General features: G+C 35.1%; 1 pseudogene; it reads right to left on the bottom strand.

The window, feature by feature from the left end:
- Nucleotides 1-4,849: 4,849 nt before the first annotated feature.
- Nucleotides 4,850-19,959, bottom strand: part of LOC137769110 (tigger transposable element-derived protein 1-like) — a 47,844-nt pseudogene continuing 32,734 nt past the window's right edge.

Below are 19,959 nucleotides of genomic sequence, written 5' to 3'. Positions count from 1 at the left end.
AAAAACAGAATGGTTGTGTGGGAACAAAATGGTTATAAGTGTATTGGTTGTTTACCCTTGGGATCATGTGTTTGGCTGGGAGCTGCAGCTTGCTACCACTGCCCAGCATCATGAAAGAGTATCACACGTGTATCACTAGCCCAGGAAAAGATCAAAATTCAAAATTTGAAGTACAGTTTCTACTGAATGCATATAGCTTTCATACCATAGTAAGCCAAAAAACTGTAAGTTGAAACATCAAAGTCAGGGACTGTCTGTAGATAAATCAAAATGGAATTCTAAAACATGTTCAAGTAACCTGCAAGACAGCAAGAAAAAAACACATAAATGCAAAAGAAAGAGAACAAACAGAAAACAAAAAATAAAATGGCACACTTGAACCCTAACATATTGATAATTGCACTAAATGTAAATTATACAAACACAAGGAAAAGACAGATATTGGCAGAGTGGATAAAAATACATGGCCTAACCATATACTGTCTACAACAAAGTCACTTCAAGTGTAATGATATAGATAGATTGAAACGAAAAGGATAGAAAAAGGTATACTATGCAAACCTCAATCAAAAGAAAGCAGGAGTGGCAGTATTCATATCAGATAAAGTAGACTTATGAACAAAGAAAATTACTAGACACAGAAAAGGCCATTATACAATGACAAAAGGGTCAAACCACCAAGAAGACACAGCAATCCTAAATGTGTACTCACTGAACAGTGAGTTGTAAAATGTGTGAAGTAAAAACTGATAGAACCGAAAGGAGAAATAGGTATAGCCATAATTATACTTGAAGACTTCAACCATCCTCTGTCAAAAATCGATAGAAAAACAAGACAGGATTTAGAAGAGCTCAACAACACCATCAGCCAGTGAGATCTAATTGAGATTGAAAATTCTACCCCAAAACAGCAGAATACTTACAAGTGCTACAGAACATATACCAAGATAGATCATATTGTAGGCCATAAAACAAACCTCAACAAATTAAAAGGAATTGAAATTATAAAGAGTATGTTCTCTGATGACAATAGAATCAAACTAGAAATCAATAACAAAAATGGTAACAGGAAAATCTCCAAACACTAGGAAACTAAACAGCACACTTCTAAATAATTCATGGGTCAAAAAAGAAGTCTCAAGGAAAAGAAATACATTGAACTGAATGAAAATGGAAAAAAAATCAAAATGTATGGGACATAGGTAAGGCAATGCTGGGAGGGAAATTTATAGCACTAAATGCTTACATTAGAAAAGGGAAAGTCTCAAATCAATAATCTAAACTTATTTTCCTAGGTCCTCAAGGACCTAGAAAAATAAGAAAAACGAAACCAAAGCAACCAAAAGGAAGGAAATCGTTAAAAAATAAATAATAATAAAGTAAAGAACAGAAATACATGAAATTGAAAACAAAAACTATGGGAAAAATAAAGAAAAAAACAGTTCTTTGAAAAGATCAATACATTTAACAATCTCTAGCAAAACTAACAACAACAAAAAGGCATAAATTACGAACACCAGTAATGAAACAGGGGATATCACTACATTATCCTGCAGCCATTACAATGATAGTAAAGGAATACTGTACTACAAACAACATTAAACTCATAAATTTGACTACTTATCTGAGGTGAAATATTTTCTCAAAAAAGCACAAATTAACTCAACTCAATATGAAATAGATAATTTGAATAGCCTTACAAATATGAAGAAAATTGAATTTATAATTAAAAACTCTCTTCCCAAATATTGACTCAGATGGTTTCATTGCAGAATCCTACCAAACATTTAAAGAAGAGTCAATGCTAATTCTATATAATCACTTCCATAAAACAGGAGTACTTCCTAAATCATCTTATAAAGCTAGTATTTCCCTGATACTAAAATCAAAACAAGATGGTACAAAAGAAGAAAATATAAATCAATATCTCCTCCAAATAGAGATGCCAAAATTCTTATGAAAATATTAACAAATTGAATTCAGCAATGTAAAGAGAATTATACACTATGAGCTAGTGGGATTTAGTCCAAAGATACAAGGATACATCAATATTTGAAATGCAATCACTATAATTCATCATATTAATAAGATAAAGAAGAAATATCACATGATCATATTATAGAAAAACATTTGACAAAATTCAAAACCTACCTATGATAAAAACTCTCAGAAGACTTGGAATAGAGGGGGAACTTCTCAGATTGATAAAGAACATCTACAGAAAACCTCTAACCGATATACTTAATGGTTAAAGATTTATTGTTTTTCTCCTAACATCAAGAACAAGGGAAGTATGTCTACTCTCACCATGGCTATTCAACATGGTACTGGAAGTTGTAGCTGGCCCAATAAATTAAGAAAAAGAAATAAAAGGCATACAGATGAAATAGGAACAAAATTGTCTGTAATTGCAGACACCATATTCTACATAAAAAATCCTAAGGAGTTTACAAAGAAACTCCTAGAAACTAATAATTGAGTTCAGCGAAGTCACAAGATACAAGATCAAGACACAAAATCAATTGCATTTTTATATTCTAACAATGAATACATGATCGATCACTGAAATTAAAAATGCAATACCGTTTACAATCACTCAAAAAATTTAGGTGTAACCCTAACAAAACATGTCCAGGACTTGTATGCTGAAAATTATAAAATGATGAGGGAAGACATGATTAAATTTCTAAATTAATGGATAGATGTAATATGTTCTTGGATTGGAAGTTTCAACATAGTATAGATGTCAATTTTTCCCAAATTGATATATAAGTATAATGTAATTCTTGTCAAAATTCCACAGATATTTGCTTTTAGAAATAAAAAAGATTTTTTTCTAAATTTATATGGAAAGGCAAAGGAACTAAAACAGGAAAGAATTTTGAAAAAGAAGAATAAAGCAGGAAAAATTATTTTACTTGATTTCAATACATACATAACTATAGTAATAAAAACTGTGTGGTGTTGGTTCAGGGAGAGACACATATATCAATAGAACAGAATAAAAGACTCATATATAGCTCTAAACAACTATGGCCAACTGATTTTTTACAGAAATGATAAAAGCAATTCAATGGAGGAAGGAGAGTCTTTTTTTAACAAATAGTGCTGGAGCAATGGGATAACCACAGGCAAAAATTCCTTCACCAAAACGTTGCACCTTATACAAATATTAACTCAAAATGGATCATAGATTTAAGTGTAAAACAAAAACTGTAAAATGTTTCAAAGATTATACAGGATAAAATCTTTAGAATTTAGGGCTTAGTGAAGAGCCTTAGACGTGACACCCTGCCAAAAAACAAAAAATACCCCATGATCTCTAGATGAAAAGAAGTCCAATAAACTTGCCTTCATCAATATTAAGAAATTTTGCTCTTCAAAAGAGCCTGTTAAGATGATAAAAAGACAAGCTACAGACTGAGAGAAACTGTCTGTATACTTCGTCAGACAAAGGACTCCTATTTTGAATATTTAAGAATTCTCATAACTCAACAGTAAAAGACAAAAAAAAATTTCAAACAAAACAAATGAAGAGACATTTCAAAACAAATGGAGAGGCTAGACAGATGGCAAATAAGCACACAAAAAGATGTTGTGCATCATCAGCCATTAGAGAAATACAAATTAAGACCATGATGAGATATCACTTCACATATACTAAAATAGTTAAAATAAAAGAATGGTCACAATACCAAATGTTAGCGAGGATGTGGAGAAACTCAATCTCTCATACTTGCTGTTGGGAATATAAATTACAGCCCCTCTGGAAAATAGTTTGACAGCTTCTTTAAAAACTATATATATTTACCATACATTCCAGCAATTGTACTCTTGAGCATCTATCCTAGAGAAATGAAAATTAATGTGCACATAAAACTTGTACATGATTGTTTAGCACTTTTATTTGCCATAGCCTCAAGCTGGAAAAAGCTAAAATGTCTCTAAATAGTTGAATGTCTCTCAAAAGTACATCCATTCCATGAAAACTACTCAGCAATAAAAAGGAATGAACTATCGTTATATTTGATACAGTCTTGATGTGGAAAATTTTTCATTTTTTAAAATAGCCATTAAAAGAGGATGGGCAGATTTGAATACCAAAAAATTAGCCATCTGAACAGCAATAAATCAACAAATTTACAAATATCAAAGTTCAGAAAGCAAACAACAAATTGGAAAGTAATACGCATAATCCATATTCTAAAGAGATTAAGTTGCTAAAAGCATGAGCTCTGGAGCGTAACTAACTGGGTTCAGATCCTACTTGTACCACTTTATCACTTACTATGCTTTGGACAATTTATATAAACTCTCTGCTTTAATTATTATTTATTTGTATATTTGCTTATTTATTTATTTTATTTACTGTGGTAATAAGTATACTTAACAAGAGATTATTTTATTTTAAATGATTATAGATATCCAAGACTGAAGGAGGTGTGGAAATAATAGGTATTCCCATATACTGTTGATGAGAGAGTAAACTGTCAAATTTCATGTTTTGTCCTCTGTGTTTAATGTTGGAAGTTTTCCTCAAGTGTTCTGGGATTTGTAGCTTGTTGTTGATGTCCTTGGACATTGGCAATGGAAGATAGTTGTTAGTGGGATGGGAGTAATAACTACAGGCATACCTCTGAGATATTGCAGGTTTGTTTCCAGACCACCACAATAAAGCAAATATTGCAATAAAGCTAGTCACATGAATTTTTTGATTTCCCAGTGAATATAAAAATTATGTTTATACTGCACTGTAGTCCGTTAAGTGTGCAATAGCATTATGTCTAAAAATGTACATATATTAATCTAAAAATATTTTGTTGCTAAACAAATGCTAACCATCATCTGAGCCTTTAGTGAATCATAATCTTTTTGCGGGTGGAGGGTCTTGCCTCGCTGTCAATGGCTGCTGACTGATCAGGGTGGTGGCTGCTGAAGGCTGGGATGGCTGCGGTAATTTCTTAAAATAAGACAACAATGAAGTTTGCCACACTGGTTGACATTTCTTTTCACAAATGATTTCTCTGTAGCGTGCAATGCTATTTGATAGCATTTTACTCACAGTAGAACTTCTTTCAAAACTGGAGTCAGTCCTCTCAAACCCTGCCACTGCTTTATCAACTAAGTTTATGTAATATTCTAAATCCTTTCTTGTCATTTCATCTATCTTCTCAGCATCTTCACCAGGAGTAGATTCCATCTTAAGAAACCATTTTCTTTGCGCATCCATAAGAAACAACTCCTCATTTGTTAAAGTTTTATCATGAGATTGCAGCAATTAAGTCACATCTTCAGGCTCCACTTCTAGTTCCAGTTCTCTTGCTGTTTTTACCACATCTGCAGTGATTTTCTCCACTGAAGTCTTGAACTCCTCAAAGTCATCCATGAGGGTTGGAATCAACTTCTTCCCAGCTCTGGTTAATGCTGATATTTTGACCTCTTCCCATGAATCACAAATGTTCTTAATGCTATCTAGAATGGTTTATCCTACCCAGATAATTTTCAATTTACTTTGCCCAGATCCATCAGAGGAATCACTATCTATGGCAGTTATAGCCTTATGAAATGGATTTCTTAAACAATAAAACTTGAAAGTCGAAATGACTCCTTGATCCATGGGCTGCAGAATAGATGTTGTGTTAGCAGTCATGAATACAACATGAATCTCCTTGTACAACTCCATCAGAGCCCTTGGATGACCAGGTGCATTGTCAATGAGCAGTAATACTTTGAAAGAAATCTTTTTTTTCTGAGCAGTAGGTCTAAACAGTGAGCTTAAGCTATTCAGTAAATCATGTTGTCAACAGATGTGCTGTCATCCAGGCGTTGTTGTTCCATTTATAGAGCACAGGCAGAGTAGATTGAGCATAATTCTTTAGGGCCCTAGGACTTTCAGAACTGTAAATGAGCATTGGCTTCAACTTAAAGTCAACAACTACATCACCTCTAACAAGAGAATCAACCCGTCTGATGAAGCTTTGAAGCCAGACATTGACTTCTCCTCTCTAGCTATGAAAGTCCTAGTTGGCATCTTCTTCAAATAGAAGGCTGTTTCACCTACACTGAAAATTTGTTGTCTAAAGATTCTTGCTCTCTGTAAAACTATTTTTTGTGTCTGTTGAAAGACCTGCACACAGCTATAAGAATGTAATAACAATCACCATCATAACTCCAGTGTTGTGCTCCAGTGTACTTCCTAAATATATAAACCCTTTTCAGAGGAGCTTCTAATTTCTAAATAAAACATTGACTGATTTCAAAAAGAAAAAAAAAGAAAAAAGAAAATCTGTTTTAGATTTTTAGAAGGTGGTTTAGTATAGCCACCTTCATTAATTATCTTAACTAGATCTTCTGAATAATTGCTGTAGCTTCTACATCAGCACTTGCTGCTTTACCTGGCACTTTTATGTTATGGAGATTTCTTCTTTCCTTAAACCTCGTGAATCAACCTCTGCTACCTTCAAACTTTTCTTCTACAGCTTCCTCACCTCTCTTAGCCTTCATAGCTTTCAAGAGAGGTAGGGACTTGCTCTGGATTAGGCTTTGGTTTAAGGTAATGTTGTGGCTGGCTGGATCTTCTATCTAGACTACTAAAACTTTCTCCATATTAGCAATAAGGCTGTTTTGCATTCTTATCATTAGTGTGTTCACTGGAGTAGCACTTCTAATTTCCTTCAAGAACTTTTCCTTTGCATTCACAACTTTGCTATTTATCTGGCACAAAATGCCTAGCTTTCAGCCTATCTTGGCTTTTGACATGCCTTCCTCACTAAGCTTAATCATAGTTCTAGCTTTTGATGTAAAATGGGAGACGTGTGACTCTTTCTCTCACTTGAACGTTTAAGAGGCGATTGTAGGGTTATTAGTGACCTAATTTCAATATTGTTGTGTCTCAGGCAATAAGGAGACCTGAGGAGAGGGAGAGAGATGGGGGGACAGCTGATTCTGGGGGCAGTCAGGACAGACACATTTATCAGTTAAGTTTGCTGTCTTACATGGATGCAGTTGAGGGTACCCCAAAAACAATTACAATAGTAACATCAAAGATCACTAATTCCCATAACAAATATAATAATAATGAAAAAGTTTGAAATATTGTGAGAATTACCAAAATGTGCACAGAGACATGATGTAAGTAAATGCTGTTGGAAAAATGGCACCTATAGACTTGCTTTGATGCAGGGCTGCCACAAACCTTCAATTTGTAAAAAAAAAAACCTCACTATCTATGAGGCACAGTAAAGCAAAGTGCATTAAAATGAGGTGTGCCTGTATTCAGCATTTAGTCTTTCACTTAACCTATTCCTTTTGCCAGTGCAATGCCTCAGTATCTCAGATTAAACCTCAGGCCTTCTGCTAGAGCTGGGGAGCTGATCTGAGGGTCCATGGGCTCCAAGCACACCTCTGCCTGTACCAGTCCTGAGATCTTCTGTCCCAAGGCTTTCTGGGATTCTGAGGGGTGAATCTGCTAGCTAATCTTCAAAATTCTCCTTTACACGTCTTAGATTTCATCTTCATTTAGCTCTGCCAATTTGATTACTCTCCATCTGCTTTTTTTTTTAACTGTTTATTTTACTTAATAATAAATAACTTAATACTTAAAATTAAAACAAATACAGATACAACATGGAATTTCAAATATTTAAAAAATAAAACTCAAGACTTTAGAACTTACAAAGCTTTTGATAGCCTACTTTGAGCTGAGCCCTCAAACCTTGGAGATAAGCTTTTCTTCTCTGTCATTATGGATATTTCACAGGAAAAGTTTGAGATGCATTTAACCTAGCCTATTCAGCCTCCTCTTGGCTTCACAGCCTATGGTTATCTGCTTCTTATTTTCAAAACTTGTTCACATCCCTGACTTGCTATTGTCTTCTCTTTAATTCTCTTTGTCCTTACAGGTTTATTCTTTTATTAGCATTACGTTCCATTACTTTTATTCCTTTCATTTCTAGAGGGAGTGGAAATAAACACAAGAGTTCAATCTATGGTGCTTAAATGAAATCTGTTTCCTAAAATTACCACAAGAAATATGATTTAATTTTAAAATTAAAAATGTTACTTTAAAATGAATGTTGAATTTGACAGATGAGGCCACCTCCATCTCTATATTTCTATGATTCTTTAATTAAGTATGAATCAAACACAGAGTAAATGAACTGTTTTATAATGTCTGCATTCCACATATTCAACACAGCCCTATCAAGTATATTTTTACAGTTCCCTTTTTGTTTTTAGATTGAGATTTGAGTCTCAATTTGTTGAACAGTTTCTGACTGATGTCGTACCACAGCATGTAGGATGGGGGTTTGCACATTGAAGAACTATCAGCACACTATGAAGGAAATCTTCAGGGCTAGATTCAGGGAATTTTGTCTAATTTGTATTTTTTTAAAGTTCAAACTTTAAAAAATTTATTAACAACATTAGAAGTATAAAAATGTCAGATAATCACTAGCAGTTCCAGAAAACATGTGAATCAGAATTAAAAAAATAATAATAAAACCTTCCTTGACTTACATGGAATATTATTGATTTGTTGCCTTAGGCTGATCTTCACAGATGTTCCCTACAAAATTTCAAAATAGAAATTAATTTTAACTAGTGTCATCTGATGTGTAAATACCTACCTTATGTGTGTATTTGTCAGTTTATACCTCTTCATGGGCTATAATACAGTACTCTCAAAGGGGAGCTTTATCTTTTCTGCTCTGTAATTGTTTTCATTTCCATTAAAAGAGAAAGGCACAAATAATAGATAGAATGAAAGCATGCAATCTATGTTATGTCAGTAAATCCTTGAGGTCTATTAAAACCCCACCTAAACTTGCAATTCCCTTGACAGAGCATATAGGAAGGCCTTTCTCCAGCTGCTGTTTTTGCTGATGAGATGCCAAATGTCTTTACAGATACATCTCAAAAGGAAAGAGAGGAAGAAAGATGAGAATGCAATTACAGGAACTCTGCTCTTAAAAGAAGTAGTTCAAAAAAGGTGACTGATTTTTATACTTACTAGATCACCACACAAGGATAATTTCAAATCATGTTCATTAACAATAAAAGAGAATTTGATCTGATTTTTAAATATTGGATTATATCTAATAAATAATGCATGAAATGGCCATCAACTGCCACTCAAAACTGTGGAGCTTCATCTTGTGATTTTTTTCACTTAAAAAAATATTTCAAATTTTAAACTTTGAACATTTAAAAAAATTTATTTGGAATCCAATTTATTTTTATACATCAATACTCATGAGCTATACTCTGAAGACCTGTTACACCACAATGAATAGAGAAGCAATCAATATGTAAATATTACTTATTTTCAGGCACAGCTTTTTTTAATGTAATATAACAAAGGAGTAGCAACAATGTTGTAAATATAAATTCTGTAGTCAAAAATTTCAGTAATTCCCTTTCCTGTTTTCAACAATGACAAAATAGTCCAATATTCAAATAATTTCCATTATTTCTGTATCTTCAAAGAGCTTGTTCCTTATATACAGGGGTTGCTGGTTTGGATGAATATTCATATTTGTGAACATATTATTGGCATTAATAGTCTTTTTTTTTTTTTTATAATGATGACTTTCACATGTCATCAGTAGCTTATTTATTGATTGATTGATTGATTGATTGATTGATTGCTGTGTTGGGTCTTCGTCTCTGTGCGAGGGCTTCCTCTAGTCGCGGCAAGCGGGGGCCACTCTTCATCGCGGTGCGCGGGCCTCTCACTATCGCGGCCTCTCTTGTTGCGGAGCACAGGCTCCAGACGCGCAGGCTCAGTAATTGTGGCTCACGGGCCCAGTTGCTCCGCGGCATGTGGGATCTTCCCAGACCAGGGCTCGAACCCGTGTGCCCTGCGTTGGCAGGCAGATTCTCAACCACTGCGCCACCAGGGAAGCCCGGCATTAATAGTCTTTAATGAGGGTCAGCACAACATTAAAAATTTCTAATTTCAAACTTGGGATTTCAGAACTATTGATTGTTTGCTTATTATTATATTCTCTGGGAGTTTACAACCAGGATTATCCAGTAAATAGAAATTTCAGAAGGTCAACAAAAAAGTAAAACAAAATAACAAAACTTCTCTCTTTCTCTGTCTCTGTCTCTGTCTGTCTTTCCTTCCCCTCCCTCCTATCCTCCTTCTTCCTCTTTTTCTTTTTTTATAATAGTGAACATAGCAAATTGAGTTCACAGTTATTTGAGATTGGACAATATTTCTTATTCATCACTTCCTAAGTTAAATTATACATCTGTTCTTTAAAGCATCAAATTGTTACAAAAGTGTGTAGGAAAAATAAAACTGCCTTTGAGGCCCAGTGATATATTTTTAGTGTTCTTGAATATAGGTGTAAATTGAAATGGAATAAAACAAGCAAGAGCAAACAGGGTAAGAATTAAAAACACTTTATCTTTGTTCTTTCATTTCCTTTAATACAGAGTGCAATCAATACTTTACAAGAGGGTTAATACACTCTCTTCAAACATGCTATTATTCTTTCACAAGAGCACAATAACTTTGTTATGCTGTCTGCAATCTTTCCAAAATGACAAGAATGTGTGGGTATGTTAATCACAAGCAATTCTTGGTGCCCTCTGTTGGAGTATTTTCAGTGTACACCAATAATAGCATCAAGAACCATACAGCTGCAGGTAATTTTAATGGTGGAAGTTCTAATTGTAATTAGTATAATTAACTGAAGCAAACAAAAAATAGAGGTTTACTCTTTCTGCTCAGTAGTTATTGAATATTCAGATCTTACATCTGCTCTTCATTCAAGCGAAGGCTGAGTTGCATTACTTTGTTTTAAAGTAGTCCTAGTTTTATTTCATATGAAAATAGTTTCTCAATTTACTCCTGGATATTTTAGCATAGTTCAGTTTATTTTTATAAGGATTTTGTGTTTCTAAAAACATACTAAAAATAAAAGCAAAAATATTATTTGAGCAACATAAAATATCGAGTGACATAACATTACTAAAACTTGTATTTCAACCTGTTTTTCACAGATGAGAGCAGAAAATCCTTTCTCATTGGCAGTTTTCTTCTTATGACCATTACCACCAGTATAACTAATAGTAAAAAGCATATGTGTAGAAATCAAAATCAAATAATGTGAAATAAACATCTCCAGTATATATGGCATCATATTAGATAATTCATCACTGTGATTTCAAATGGGAGAAACAAAAGGAAAGGTATCTGTTATGGATTGAACTGTGTCAACACAGAACATATGTGGAAGTCCTAACCCTGGGATCTATGAATGTGACCTTACTTGGAAACAGGATTTTTGCATATGTAATCAAGTTAAGATGAGGCCATACTGGATTAAAGTGGACCCTAATCCAATGCCTGGGGTCCTTATAAGAAGAGAAAACAGAGACACAGAGACACACACAGGAAGAAGGCCATGTGAAGACAGGCAGAGATTGGAGCTATTCTGCCATAAACCAAGGAACACCAAGGATTGCCAGCTACCGCCAGAATCTAGAAAGAGGCAAGGAAGAATCCTCTACTAAACTCTCAGAGAAAGCATGGCCTTGCTGACATCTTGATTTCAGACTTTTAGTCTTCAGAACTGTGAGACAACACATTTCTACTGTCTTAAGCCACAGAGTTTGTGGCACTTTCTTACAGCAGCCCTGGGAAACTAACACAATATCCTCCAGCCAAGTGAGATAACTCCTAATCAAGGAGATTATTTATTAGGGCCCTTCAAGCCCTACATACTGCATGACTTGACTGGGAATGCAGACAATGCTGAGAGAACAGTTTGTAGGAAAGATGACAAATCATAAACTGCTTTTGTGCACAATTACAAGAGGACAATTACCTACATCTAACTGATGAAGTCAATAAGCTATACTACAATAAGAGGACACATTTTGACGTTCTTCAGATACTGAAATTCTGCAAAGAAAAACACAATATGTGTACCATCACTTTATCAGCTACTTAACACAGCTGATGTTCTCTTTTTTTTTTTTTCAGGCTTTCTCTAGTTGTGGTGAGCAGGGGCTATCCTCTGTTGTGGTGCGCGGGCTTCTCATTGCGGTGGCTTCTCTCGTGACTTGCAGGCTCTAGAGCACAGGCTCAGTAGTTGTGGTGCACGGGCTTAGGTGCTCCATGGCATGTGGCATCTTCCCGGACCAGGGATCGAACCCATGTCCCCTGCATTGGCAGGCGGATTCTTATGCACTGCGTCACGAGGGAAGTCCCTGATGTTCTCTTTTAAAAACATTTTTTGAGCAATTATCAAAGTGGAAAATTATCAATATAAAGCACACCAATGAATAAAAATTTCAAATAATTTTAGGACTGGAAGTCTTAGCACTGATCCTGCAAATTATTACTCTGTTGGCCTCCTTCCCTGGCCCTTGCCTTTCGTATTTTGGCCCTGGCTTATTACAATCTAGCATCAGCTTGCGATATTATTTGCAAATAACTAGGAATCCCCTAATACTGAGAGAGCAAAACATAGATGATCCAGAGAGGATAATGTATTAGATTGAGAGAATAGAAGAAAAAGATAGAAACAGAACTTTAACAGATGGACTGCACATAAAATAATTAAAAGATGGTACATTACATCAGGAGAGGAAATGAACATTGAAAAGGAAGCAGGAGAAAAGAAGAATCAGAAACAGACAGTGCCCTGGAAAAACAAGAAAGCTTGAAACAATATTAGAGATAGAAAAAAAAATAACCTAAATTGCATTTTAGGGCAACATTTTAGAATAATATATAGGATTATAACTTCACAAATATCTTTATAAAATGATAATTTGATTCAAAACAACTACTAAACAATTATGTAAATGCAGCTTATTTTTGATCAAATATGTGATTGGAGAGGTTTATAATAGATTTGTCAGAACCATGAAGAGAATAGATATCTGGAGGTCACAACAGTCTTCTTGAATTTGTGTTCTTCATACTTGTCCAGTAATCTCAGGACTGGTAGGTTCACTGTGTTCTTTCCCTTTAGATGTTGTTAATAGGAGCGTCTATGATATTTAATTAGTGTTTATAAAATACTTTATTTTCACAAAATGTGATATAAAATATTATCAGCGGTCTGTGTATGCATTGTGTATGTGTGAGACAGTATCCACCCATACACAATACAACATCTCTCTTCAGAAAGCCTTCTCTGCTCAAATAATGTTCACACTCAATTACTCTTATGATGAGAACAAGCTCATCTGCGGCTGTGAATAGATAAGAGGCACAAAGTATGTAAGAAGAGAATGCAGTGGAAGAAACATTTTATAATTGATCAAGATCTGCTGTTAGTAAGTTATTAAAAAATAAACATTATTATTATAAGGTTATTCTACCCTGTTTGCCTTCCTATTCTGTATGCTATTTTTTCCCTTTCTTCCAATTATTTTCCATTTTCTACACTTTGTTACCTTAGCCTTCAAAATCATTAAGTTTCCAAAGAACTATTAGCTTGGAAAATGTACATTTTCACCACTCACATTAATCTATACTACCACATTTCTTTTTTAGTCATTTTTTTTTCTCCTTTCTATCACCTAGAATGCTGTCCACCTTAAAATTCTCCCCACTGCTTATAATTCCATAAAGGTAAGGGTGGGGATGAAGGATTATGAATATTAGGTTTAATTCAAATTTCCTTAATTTCTTCTAGACTATGGGGATATAAAATCTTCCTTTGGGAGGGCATGGCATACGTATATTTCTTTATAGAATACTGTACATGCAAAAAAAAAAAAAAAAAAAAGATGTGCATCTAAGAGCCTAGGGGAGACCAACAGTCTTGACAGCTCTGACTCCTCTCAGTCATATTCTTAACACCCAGTGATACATGCCGTTGTCCACTTGCCTAAAAGGATTTGTACAAGTGTTTCCTGTTTAAATGCAAAACACATTAATCTATTATCAACCAACATTTTAATGGCGATTATCCATGCTTATCCAATGGCAGGCCCTGGGGAAAAGAGATAGGGTCTTGAGAAGACAAAGAACCTGGGAGGTTAGATGGACTCAAAAGGAAGGAAGATTAACACATGGGAGGAACTGAGGACAAACTGCCTCGTCGTTTTGACGGTCTTGCCAGCCACAAGTGCTCCACTGTCCCAATGTCCAAAACTTTGCCATAATTACTTGACTATTCAATATTTAATTCTCATCTCTTGCTATAATTTAGTTTCTGTACATTAGATTTGCAAGCACAGGTAGGTTGCCCTCTTCAATATCCTCCCAGATATACTTTTTCTCTGACACTACTGAAAGCTTTTTGTTTGTTCTGTGCTCAGATGTATTAAACAAATTTGCTACTTGGAACTATGATATGAAAAACATCATAAATACTTGTGTCTTCCTTTGGGTTTTATTGCAGTTTGACTTCTCTAAAAGATTTTTTCTCTTTCTGAGTTCAGTTATCATCTCCGTAGCAACACCCTCAATTCTGCTGCTTCACTTAATAACTTTCACACGGTGACTTTAATTTTACTAACATGTCTTTTGTTGTTTTCTTCCCACTGTATTTTGTGGCTTTTTTTTTTTTTTTGCTCTTTCACCAATATCTCCTCCCTGCCACTCCAACCTCCCCCAGCCCCTGGTAACCACCATTCTATTCTCTGTTTCTGTTGAGTTCAGCTTTTTTAGATTCCACATCACATGTAAGTGGTATCATACAGTATTTTTTTCTGACTTATTTGGCATAATGCCCTCAAGATCCATCCACATTGTTGCAAATGGTAGCATTCCTTCTTTCTCATAGCTGAATAATATTCCTTTGTATATATATGCCACTTCTTTATCCATTCGCCTATTGACTGACACTTAGGTTGTTTCCAAATTTTGTGAATAATATCTTACGAATAATGCTGCAATAAATATTTTTTTGTGTTTAATTTTTTTCTTCTCACTAAACCCATCTTCTTTATATCCTTCTGTAAGATGTTCAAAGTCACCCCAATCAATCAATGACCAAGCCTTTGCTCATTCTTGTTTCTCTCTCTTTTTCAAGCTCTCTGTAATCTGCTCCGTTTTCTTTTCCATCCTGCACTCAATCTTAGCCCTTGGCGCTCTGGTTGTCAGGGACTTCCTCTTCTTTGCACTGATATCTATGACCTACTTCTCTTTAATTTTTCTTGCCCTTTTGCTTTTTTTTTCTAATCCATTTAATCTCCTACATTCCAAACGATTTTATTCTCTCATAAACTGCTGCATTTGTTCAATTCACTTCTACATTAGCAATGTATATCCTTTATACCTAACACCCTTCAAACTCCTTTGCCACACCCTAAGCTTTCTTTTAAATATACATGTTACTGGTTTTGATAATTAATGATGTGCGTGAGTAGGTGTTTTTAAAATATGATCAGTCCAAAAAGAACTGGCAAAAATCCACAACAATAAAGTGTAGAATTAGAAAAACAGTTAAAAAATGGTTGTACATGTGTACCAAACCCTGCTCATTCAACCACAGCTAATATCAGAAAGACCCACTGTTGAAGCTGCAACAGTGATGGAAATTTGAGCAGCTTGATTATGTGAATAAAATACAGCCTTGCTTATTTATACAAAATCAACAGGTTATTTATTGAAGTTTATTATATACCTGAGTATGCTGATACATTATATGAAAAATATAGATGAGTTTGAGAAACTGCATATCTTACAGAAACGAACAATTTAGTAGCTTTATCTTTGGACTTCTCATGTGATTGTCCTTCCTCTGTGCTTAAAAGGAATTACTGGGAGTTCCCTGGTGGCCTAGTGGTTAGGATTCCAGGCTTTCACTGCCCTGGCCTGGGTTCAATCCCTGGTTGGGGAACTGAGATCCCGCAAGCCGTGCGGCACGGCCAAAACAAAACAAAACAAAAATGAACTAAATAGAGAACAAATAATTAAAAAATAAAAAGAAATTATTACCTAAATCAGGGATTATCTGGGCTGCAGAATTCTTGTTCTGGCTACCACGTTGCACTATTTCACAGGACCTATTGATTATTTCTTCTAAGTATTTCTCATCTATTCGGTTCTTGTTATTCCACTATTATTACTTTAATTTGGTACTTCTTTAATAATTAACTAAATAATTATATTAACCCCCTAACTGGTCTTCCTGCCTCTGTTCTCTCTGTCTCTGTCCCTGTCTCTTTCTTTCTCTTTGTTTCCACCCATCTGTCTACCTATCTATTTATTGTCTATTGTTTGCCGTGTTCTTGACTAAACCCCGGTTTAGTCCAGGCACCAAGGTGGTGCCTCCCTTAAGGAACTAACAGCCTGGTCTACTTCACTACTGCTCAGTTAAACCTTGTATTTTCCTTTCTTAAAAAAAAAAAAACTTTAACATACTCCAGTGACTTTTAGGATAAGGTTCAAATTTATCAGGGCTTGCAAGACCCTTCATATTTTGGCACAATATATTATTATTTGGAGGGAAAGGCAGGAGCCAGGGATAACTGATGTCCTGCAATGTGCAGGGCAGTTCTATATAACAGGGAATTACATAACAAGAAATCTTGCATGACATTCACATGCCCACAAGGTGTTCAAAACTTCATCTGAACCCAGAGCCTAACTCTGTTTTTCATTATGTACAAAGCTTTTATTTAATTTAATTTTTTGAAATGGTTTTCATATGCACTGATTTTGATGTTGATTTTAACCGAGATACTAAACTAGTCCAACTGCTAGATTCTTCTTTTATTTTCAACCTTCAGCAACCAGAACAGGAAAATGAACAACACTGGGTTATCACCTCTCTGTTGCTCTCTCAGCAATTGGGGTGTGTGTGTGTGTGTGTGTGTGTGTGTGCGCGCGCGTGCACACGTGTGTGCATGCCCTCAGATGGTTTTAGCCTGGGATAAGATTCAGTTCTGTTCTTGCTCCCCTGTCCCCTTTTATCTTGGTACAGTTAACACCTGCTCCAAATCCCTGTTCAGAACTCTTGTCCCAATATCCTCAAGAGTAAATTTTGGTCAGTAGAAACAGTTCTTTCCTTCTAAGGAACTAAGAAAAATAGGTGAAGACAATCCACCCTCAGGCAATTGTGTCTCCACCCTCATTCTCCAAATTCTTGGGAGAGTGGTACTCTGTTTTAGCTGCACAATGGAATTATCTATGGAACTTTAAGAAATACTAATGAATGCCTGGGTCCCACCCTTAACAGCTTTGGATTTTGTTCGTGTAGGATGTGGCCTGGTGATTAAGGGGTTCTCTATACAGTTTAGTACTAAAGAATTATAATCTAAGGAGTATCTCCCTCTAATGCTGATTCTACCAAGGGTGGTGAAAGGTGAAGCGTTGACCTGAGAAGTTTTTGCAGTAAGGCGTGATTTTTCTGGAATTTGGAACTCTTCATCTTAGGAGTCATCAAACCCCCTCACAGGTACTCCCTGACTCAATGAGCTGACACACTGGGAAATACACATTGCTTGACAGCAAAGCTGATACTTCTAGAACAGTGGTTCCCAAATTTTGTTGAAATCACATGGAGATGTTAAAAAAAACTAAAACACCTAGCTCCCACTCCTAGACATGTTGATCTAATTGCTATGGAGTGGGACCTGACTTTAGGGATTCGGAAAGTTCCACAGGTGATTCTAATGGGCAGCAAAGCTTGGGAGCTATCCCTAAAGAAAAAGCACTCACAGAATAATATAACAGGACACGTGAGGAGCACAGCCATTTCAAAACGAATTTCTGGATTACAGATCTCCACAGAAGCAGATTATGAATTTTAAATTATGGAAGATACTAGAAAAATAAAAAACAAAATACATAAATAAGAGTGTGGGTAGCCAAATTCACACCATATACATATATAAAAGACTAACAGACTTTAAAATCAGATTGATATCAGATTTTTCAACAAACATACATAAGAAGATAACGAAGAGGTATTTTATAAGTACTAAAGGAAAATAATTTAAAATATAGAATTTTCAAATATGCCAGCATAATTAAAAAAAAATTCTCAGGCATGGAAAGTTTCAAGAGAATTGCCGTGAGATAACGCACAGAGACAACAGTTTTAAGTAAAGTAGGATGAGAGAAAAATCCAAGAGATGCTGCAAAATATATATGAATTAAAGGTGATTGACAGGCTTGGTGAAGTTTGTTCTTATTGTAGCCATTTATTTAAGACCAAATAAAAAGAGGAAATACATCCACAATAATCCAGAATTAAAAGCCTTGAAAAAATATTACACGATGTGAATTGTTGTGGAGGAGAATTAAGGAATTTAAGAACTTGCTAATTTCTTGTCTTAATAGGGAAGACTAGATTTGTTTTTTTTTAGGAGATAAAGTGTAAACAGTAAACAAAAGATAAAGAAACAGTAAACAAAAATAAGTTAAGGTTGGTGAAACATTCAAGTATATGAGTAATAATGATGAATGTAAATAGGTTAGACTCATGAATTTAAACTCCAACTTAAAAACTGAATATATAAAAAATCCATATAGATAGATAGATATAGACATAGATGGAGTTTAAAAGACACATTGACCTTACTTGTGGCCAAGATAGAACAAGAAAAGTAAGATTTACTCTTCAATCTGAAACAACTAAAAATCTGGACACATATAGGAAAGAACAGTTTTCAAGACATTGGCCTCATATAACAAAGGACAGTGATCTCTCACAGATAGGAAACAAATGAGGTGAACCTTCTGATTGCGCCAACCTTGAGAGAATGTCCAGATTATACGGAGAGTAAACTCAGGTGGAGATCAGTGGACTTCCTGATTTGAGGAGGCTGAGCTAAGAATCCAAGAAGAACGTAGTTAAAGCTCACATGGCAGCTAGAGTACCAGAAAGGAAATAGCTACATGAAAGTAAAATTCTGGACAACTACTGAGAATCACCCTCGTATAGTCGGCAAAGTAGTGATCAGTGCATGCATTTGAGAAAACTACCTCCATAGTAACTGAGGGGAAAAGAACACCCAAAATGATTAAAGGGAACAGGACCCATCTATCATGTAGGATGGAGAATAGTCATTGCACCTATCAGCCACACTGGAAAACTACACAATTCACAGGGCCCTGGGTAGTAGGGTCTAGTCTTGGCACTGGGAATATTTAACTAAAATACACATGACTCAAGTCTTGCATAAAAAAATCTTAAAAGCAGGACTCCAAAGGATCAAACTATTTTATCTCAGAAAAAGCTCAAAATATTTTTAGAATACAAAATATCCAGCACCTAATAAGGTAAAATCTATATTGCCTGATGTTTAATAACATTTTTCTAGACATAAAAAGAGTGGAAAAAATACAACCCACATTAAGGGGGAAAATCAGCCAATCAAAATCAATCAATGAGGACTTCCCTGGGGACGCAGTGGTTAAGAATCTGCCTGCCAATGCAGGGGACACGGGTTCGAGCCCTGCTCGGGGAAGATCCCACATGCCCCGGAGCAACCAAGCACGTGCACCACAACCACTGAGCCTGCACTCTAGAGCCTGCGAGCCACAACTACTGAAGCCCGCACGCCTAGAGCCCGTGCTCCACAACAAGAGAAGCCACCGCGATGAGAAGCCCGTGCACCGCAATGAAGAGTAGCCCCCGCTCACTACAACTAGAGAAAGCTTGCACAAAGCAACGAAGACCCAACACAGCCAAAAATAAATAAATAAATAAATAAATAACTAAATTTTTTTAAAAATTAAAAATAAAAGAACTTCTGGTAAACCTGTGACTAGCATATGAAATAGAGCTTGTGTAATATACTTTGTTAAAGGCTTCACAAAGCAATAGGAGAAGATTAAGCAAATTAACTAAACAATTCAAACCAATAATGGGCTAGTTTTAAAAAATTTTTAGGTAAAAATTAGAATGTGTCTTAATTTTATGTTGGCTACCAAATGATAATCTGCACACATTTTCAGTTAAAATAAATATTGTATTGTTCTTGTGACACTTTTAATTCACTTATATGATTTATAATGTAATTCATTAC

The sequence above is a fragment of the Eschrichtius robustus genome, chromosome 9 (genome assembly GCF_028021215.1).
Source record: "Eschrichtius robustus isolate mEscRob2 chromosome 9, mEscRob2.pri, whole genome shotgun sequence".
Taxonomy (NCBI): Eukaryota; Metazoa; Chordata; class Mammalia; order Artiodactyla; family Eschrichtiidae; genus Eschrichtius; species Eschrichtius robustus.
Note: the sequence above shows the minus strand (reverse complement) of the source record. Positions and strands in the feature narration are given on the sequence as shown.